This window comes from Helianthus annuus, chromosome 1 (assembly GCF_002127325.2).
Source record: "Helianthus annuus cultivar XRQ/B chromosome 1, HanXRQr2.0-SUNRISE, whole genome shotgun sequence".
NCBI lineage: Eukaryota > Viridiplantae > Streptophyta > Magnoliopsida > Asterales > Asteraceae > Helianthus > Helianthus annuus.
In genome coordinates, this window is record NC_035433.2 from 46,832,508 (window position 1) to 46,838,166 (window position 5,659).

The following is a 5,659-nucleotide window of genomic DNA, read 5'->3' on the forward strand; positions in this document are numbered from 1 at the left end:
TTGATGGATCACAATGTACTATGTATGTATATGTATGTGCCTATGGGTGTGTGTGTATGTGCGTACGTGTATGGAAACGTGTGTATATGTATGTACTCGACTCGTAGGTAGTTTTTGAAGCTAGATCTTGGCTTAGGCTCGGGCTCAGCTCGTCTCGTCTGTTATTTATATTAATTCATATTAATTATAATTATTATTTTATATATAATGTAGTTATATAATCATAGTTTTATAAATAGTACATATTATCATTATTTAAATATATATTTAATACATCAAATTAAAAAATATATAAACGGTGCCGTTAAGGCTCACAAGCTAGCTCGAGCAAGTGAAATTCTTTCTCATTTAAGCTCAACTTGTTTTGATTTTTTTGGGAGTCGAACTCAAATAGCTCGGTTCATTTGCCCCGTAACAAATATAATCCCTCGATATAAAGAGGACGGGGCGGTCCAGTGATAGTATAACGGAAACATTAATAACGCGTGATACTTTCCAAAATCCCACCCCGCCTCTTTGCTATAACGCGTTATACAATCACGCGATTCCATTTTCGTTATCTTTATCACACGTTAATGTTTTGTTTTGGGAGGGTATTTGTTGGTTGGGGGGAAATTGTTGGGTGTGGTGATGAGTGATGACCACCCCCACTAAAAAAAGTTGTGAGTAATGGAAAAATGGTCGATGACATGACGGAACTTGATTGGTGCTTGTAAGTGATAAATTCTATCACTAGTGTCTAGTGAACCACCCCCTCCCCTTAATTACCCACACAAAAATTTTAACTCTCCTCATATATTTTTTTTTATGTTTTCCGCCTAAATTTCCCCTAATTTGATTCCCTCCCAAAATCCGTTTTAATTCTTTTCATTTCCCTCAATTGAAAACCCTTTACCCCTAATTTGATTCCCTCCCAAAATCCATTTTGTTACTTTTCGTTTCTCTCAATTGAAGACCCTAGCGCCTCTTTTACATCTTCAATCCAAGCTAAAACCTTCGCATCTTCAAAGGCCGAACCATCTGATACAACTCTTCGCATCCTCACGATTTCACTAAGATCTGATGGTAAATCTATTATTAAATGTCTATGTCCTCCTTTACAACCCCAGTTTGAGCATAAATACGAAACGAAACCAAACCAAACCAAACCACATTGGTTCTACTCGAACCCTCGTAACCGTAGTCTACCATTAGAACCATTGCAAGAACCAGTCACCCGTTGCAGTAGATTTTTCGGGCATCAACTGTTGCCGCACGACTCTACTACTGTAGCCGCCACAACTGTAACACCACCACGGTCGCCCGTAACTCTTTCGAATCTGTATATGTTTTGTTTACCAACTGATTGTTGTTGAATACGGTTTGATTCACTTATTTATGAGTTGCATTATGTTGTTTTCAGTTTAGTTTAGCTTAATTGTATCTATATACTCTATTGTATCTAGTATTCTTTCAAACCAATCTGCCCAAAATTTTGGATGTTATTGGTTTATGTTATACAACTGTAAAAGCATTAGTGATTTCAGTTACTCATAGAAGGATAAGTTGATTTATGTTTAAATAAATTTTTTATTTAATTGAATATTTCAGGTGGAGTTGTTCAGTGGGGAAAGATGTTCCACTGTTCATCTTTATCGAAATGTTCATTGTTGTTTAAGAGCACTTCAAGGAGTGGACCATCAACTAGTAGGGAAGGATGTGGGGAGCACGTGAGTTTTTCAAGAAGAGAATATGAAACATTAAGAAGTGGATAAAGATGATGAAAATGTAAGTTTTGTATGTAAGTATGTAACCCAAAATATTACATATTCTCTAATCCTATAAATATATTAAATAAGTCATTATATTCTCTAATCCTATTAAATATATTTTGAGGGTTTTTACATGGCGTACCAAGAGACCACATATGAACTTGATTGGGATCCCCAAGTTGATGTTGTAATTTGTAAGTTATTTGATTATCTCCACCTGTTTTTTAATTATTTTGATGTGTTAACTAATTAACTTATATTGAAGGCCGGAAAAGCTAACGCATGCAGTGGGAAAATATTTGTGACGGTCCCACCTGATCATTTCGGCTCCATTCTCTTAGAGAATGATCCCGAAAGAAGTATGGGAGTTTTGGTTGGGGAAATATGGGAGGACCGTTTGGAATGTAGGCAGTGGGGGGCCCATTTTCCGCATGTTGTGGGTATATGTGGGTAGTCTGATTACGGTGCACAATCTGTCGCATTATCAAGAGGATATGAAGATGATGAGGATCATGGAGAGTGGTTTTTCTGTACTTTTTTGTTAATAGTGGTGGAAGAGATCTTAGTGGAAATAAAAGGACTAACAAGACACAATCCTTTGATCAGAAGTTTGATAAATCCAATGAAGCCTTACGAGTTAGCTGTAAAAAGGTCTACCTTGTACGTGTTGTGAGGTATGTTGTTATGATGATTGTACATGATAATTTCAACTAGGGGTGCTAAATAGGTTAAACGGGTCAACCCATCAATCCGACCGGGTTAACCCGAACCCGACCAGTTTAGCTAAATGGGTTCGCGGGTTGAACCTAAAATTGACCCGAACCCGTTTAGACTAAACCCAAACTCACGAATTTTGTGTTAGGTGCGTGTTGTGTTTTCGGTCATGTCAGAAATTCACACCCCTAATTTCGATGTTTATCTTTTTACATATATTTTTTAGATTATGCAATTTTACAAATAGCCATATGATTGTGTATGTTATTAGATTTGGTTTTAGTTAAATGGTCAGAGTGTATCTGCAGCTTAGAAACTATAGGAAATGAATGACAACTAGTATCACATTTTTTGGTTGTCTGCAGTTTTAAAATTTTTATTCATTTATATTTGAAATAGATGAGATTATCTTATGAAAAGACTAAAAGTATTGTTTATTTTCTTTTATTCTATACAAATGAACGTGTCTGACAATTTTTCTAACAAATGGACAGGTCTCACAAGGAAAAGCGATCGGCCTATGCACCTGAACAAGGAGTCAGATATGATGGGATATACAGGATCGAGAAATGCTGGAGGAAGCCCGGAATTCAAGTATGACATCTCACTATTGGCTGCCAATTACACTATTAAATGGATGTTTGGTTTCCCTATACTAAAGAGCTCTTGTTGACTTTTAATATAAATACTGATTTAAGGTATACCGGTATCTTTTTGTTCGTTGTGATAATGATCCTGCTCCTTGGACAAGGTCTGCATTGCTCTCATGATTTTTATAGTTTTAGCATATGAAAATTGTAAGACGGATTCTAACCGTATGTGTTGGATCATAATTTTGCAACGATGAAAATGGAGACCGCCCGAGACCTTTGCCTGTCATTAAGGAGCTGAAGGATGCAAGTGATGTGATAGAGAGGAAGGGGTCCCCATCTTGGGATTATGATGTAAGATTATGTAACTTGTGTTTTTTTTTGTACATTTTATGTTTGTTGAGCTGCTGCCAATAGGAATCGCTTCTGCTATGTTAACTTCTAACTTAAAAACTGAGCCAAGCCGAGTTCAAGCTCAATTTTCAAATCGGTTATGTGAAATTGAGCCGAGCTCGAGCTGACTCTGATTTGGCGCGGTTCTGCTCAGGAATAACGCTGTCCACATGGTGCCTTTTGATTGGGTTATATTTACGTGTAATCATTTGTAGTGGTCAAATGCTTATATTTTTTAGAAGTTGATCAGATGTGTATTTAAGTAAAGATGGTCATTATATACATACATTGTTATATTCATTTTGTGTTTTTTCACTTGGAATTACAACTACTTCACTTTTACATTTAATATTTACGAGTTCATAATCTTAATTTTTAGGTTTGGGAGGTTGCCAAAATATCTTGCAAGTCAGATTATACCTCTGGTAGTACTGGTTCCAGAGATTCCACTAGAGTAATTACCTCATAGCTTATCGTGTCTAATATTTTGCAGTTGTTATTCCATGTTAACCATAGGGAGCTAGTTTTGATTATTAGCACAATTGACTATTTTGTTATTGGTGGACTTCATAATGTGCAGTGCAACTCTTATCTTTGAGGTGGAGCTGGTGGCTTGTTGGCCAAGAAAAGGTTCTAGCGTGGCTAGCGCCTTAGATGAAAGGGTTAGACTAGAGTAAGTTATTTATCCAACTTCATACACTTGTTCTTATAATAGCATCCTCAAATGGATCATGTTTAATTAATACTGAGCTGAACTTATATTTGCATGCTCAAATGGATCATATTTAATAACTAGTGAGCTGAAGAGGCAAAGGGAAATGGCTGCTGCACAGAAGGAAGAAGAGAAAACGAAGTGTGAAGAAGCAAAGGCAGTAGTGCTACTTGTATTCTAGCAGTGAGTATATGGACTGCTGCTCGTATTCAAGCAGTGAGTATATGGGTTCGAAGAAAACATCCTAGAAATAGCTCTTAGTTTTTGTGTACATTTGTTTCCCTTTCAAACTTTTATTGATAGGTTTTGATTAGAAGTTTGTCTTTAGTTAGTATTTAAACTAAACTTATGTATGGATTTTAGGATCTTATTGTTAATATCATCTGGTTTCTAGATTATCACATTTTTACTTCAGTTTTTTATTTTACAACAAATTGAAAATAAAATAAATAATTACATGAAAATGGCCACATAGAATCATAATAAATACGTGTGACCAAAGGTTAAATAATAGTCACGTTTAAAATTACAAAATCATGTGACTTTACATAGCTATTAGCCACGCTATTGTCACTTTGTTTTTTGTTTGTGTGACGAAATGATATTAAACGTCATGGGAAAAAAAGTTATGAGTGACTGAAAGTGAGACAATAGCCATACTTAATATTACAAAATTTTGTGTGGTTCTATATAACCATTACCACACCATAATCACTTTGTTTCTTGTTTGTGTGACTGAATGATACCAAACGTTATGGGAAAAAAAGTTATGTGTGACTAAATGTTATACAATAGCCATACTTAAAAATAAAAAACGAATTCATGTGGCTTCACATATCTTTTTGCCACACCATCCTTATTTTGTCTTTTCTATGTGACAGAATAATAGCATACGTAATGGACAAAATGAATATGTGTGACCAAAGGTTAGATAATAGCCACACTTAAAATTATAAAGTTTCATGTGGCTTTACATAATCATTAGCCACATTATCATTACTTTGTTTGTTTTATGTGACGGAATGATAGCAAACGTCACTAGAAAAATAAAATATATGTGACCAAAGGTTAGCAATTAGCCACACTTAAAAACAAAAAACTTCATATGGCTTTACATAAACATTAGCCACCCTATGGTCACTTTTTTTTTGTGGGACCAAATGATAGCAAACGTCACGTGAAAAAAAAAGAATGTGTGACCAAAGGTTAAACAATAGCCACATTTAAAATTACAAAACTTTATGTGTGACTAAATGTTAGACAATAGTCACATTTAAAAGTACAAAGTTCTTTTGTGTGTCTAGAAATAGTTTTTAGCCACATTTATAGTAAACTCATGTGACTAAATAATAAAACAGCCACACTTACAGTGAGTTTATGTGGCTGTTGTTACCATTTAGTCACACTTAGTAGATGAAATGCTTGATTACAACAATTCTTTTTGCCACATTTTTTTTAAATTGATGTGGTTAAAATAAACTTTTATGTGACTATATAAT

At 34.9% G+C, this 5,659-nt stretch overlaps 1 long non-coding RNA gene across 5 annotated transcripts; it reads left to right on the forward strand.

Annotated features, from left to right (window-relative positions):
* Positions 1-878: 878 nt before the first annotated feature.
* Positions 879-4,537, forward strand: LOC110945057. 5 transcript variants are annotated; one of them, XR_002595039.2, is made up of 10 exons: positions 881-1,065; positions 1,591-1,767; positions 1,876-1,945; positions 2,017-2,425; positions 2,960-3,059; positions 3,164-3,216; positions 3,321-3,409; positions 3,828-3,902; positions 4,029-4,121; positions 4,245-4,537. It is a non-coding gene; the product is annotated as an uncharacterized LOC110945057 (long non-coding RNA). The 5 variants fall into 5 exon arrangements; XR_004864650.1 differs by having other exon boundaries at positions 879-1,321; positions 1,591-1,945; XR_004864666.1 differs by having other exon boundaries at positions 879-1,304; positions 1,591-1,945.
* The last annotated feature ends 1,122 nt before the right edge of the window (positions 4,538-5,659 follow it).